Source organism: Propithecus coquereli, unplaced genomic scaffold, assembly GCF_000956105.1.
Source record: "Propithecus coquereli isolate 6110/MARCELLA unplaced genomic scaffold, Pcoq_1.0 Scaffold198, whole genome shotgun sequence".
NCBI classification, from domain to species: Eukaryota; Metazoa; Chordata; class Mammalia; order Primates; family Indriidae; genus Propithecus; species Propithecus coquereli.
This window is the reverse complement of record NW_012144744.1, coordinates 2266568-2268269: the sequence shown is the minus strand read 5'-3', so window position 1 is coordinate 2268269 and position 1702 is coordinate 2266568.

Sequence of the window (1702 nt, the reverse complement as noted above, 5' to 3'; positions counted from 1 at the left end):
TTTTCAAATACTTTGATTCAATTTTTGAATTGGTAAAAGAGTAGATGGAGATTCTGACAACGTTTTTGGAATGTTTTTTGCCGTATCACAAACTCATCTCACAGTGTTTTTTATATTGTTTTCAACGTTTAGGAAATCTTTATGGAATACCTAAAATGGGCACTGTGGGAATACAAAGATGAATTAGAAACAATATTTCCCTTGAAAAATTTTCCATTGGTAAAGGAAATAGACATCTGAAAAATTAGTCTAACGCAGAATCAAGCAATTAATACATAGAGAAACAAATGACATTCCATGGGAGAGCAAAAAGAAAGAAGAAAGGTGTGTCTCTAAGAATCAGGGTAGGTGACAAGGTTCAAAGGCTTTTTCAGGATCAGGTAAGACACTTGAGCCCAGGCATGGAAACTTGAAAATGTACAGTCTTTAGGGACGGTTAGGCAGTCTGAAGAGCTGAATTCTTTACCATTGTCTCAACTTTTATGATGAATATAACTGTTTCTTCTTTATGGATGAAGGAACAGAACCAGAAAAGTTAAGTAATTTGCCTGAGATAAAGTTAAAAGCAACACTGGTATTAATATCCCCAGGTCTGTCTGATGCCAAAATTTTGTTGAACTCAACAAACACTAACAACATCAACCATGTGAGTGTGCTAGGAACCACAGGTACAAAGACTACGCCTCTCTCTTTAGGAGGTCTGAGTCTAATGAAAAACATCTCACCATCTAAGAAAGCTCACATTCTCTCCAGTCGGTCATCTTGCATTCCTACTTCCTGTAAGATACTGTAGAAAGAATTATGGGCATCAAAAATACTATTAAGATACAATCTTCACATTCAAAAAGGTTAGTTCAGACTTAAATTGCACATATCTATTTGAAAATGTAATTGACGTGTGTTGTCCTTTTCGTGAAGGAGGCACAGTGCATGGTGAACCTGGATGCCTAGCTTAGTGATGGATACAGTGGGTTCATGTCATTAAACATTTGGATAATAAGAGGAAGCTAACTTGTAGTAAAAATCCGTACATGGTAAATGACAAATTAGCAATCCAACTGAAAGCTCACACCTAAGGAGAGTACAACATTAAAAAACACATAGCTAGATTTTAAGTTGAAAATACTTGCACTGCTAGAACTCAAGTGCTAGATTTAGTATACTCTAGACTTTAAAATGTAGAGTAGAGCAGAATGAGAAAAAAATTTGGCAGCCAGTATAGGCAATAAAAGGTAAATTGATCATAAAGCACACTGTAGAGACATTAGTCATTCTGTTAAAATTAAATTGAGCTCCTTTTTCTTCTTTTTGCTAAAATATATAAACAGAATAATTAAAATCATCACATCACAAAGCTAGAGAAGAACTTAGTGTTCACTTTAGTAATTTCTCATTATACAGAATTGCACATATTTTCCTGATTAGGCAGAAAACAAGAACACTAATTGTTTGTTATTACTAAATAATAAAATAAATATTGCTTTTTACAACTAACAACACCAAGAACAGAAAACTTTATTTAAACTAGAAAAAGTTAAGAATGTTACAATTCAAAATTGACAGTTTTGACTAACAAAATGTTTCGCAGTATAATCTGACATTATTTATTTGCTTAGAATTATATCATTGACTGTTATCTCTAACTTTGTAATATTTTAATAACATTATTATACAGAATTGCACATATTTTCCTGATTAGGCA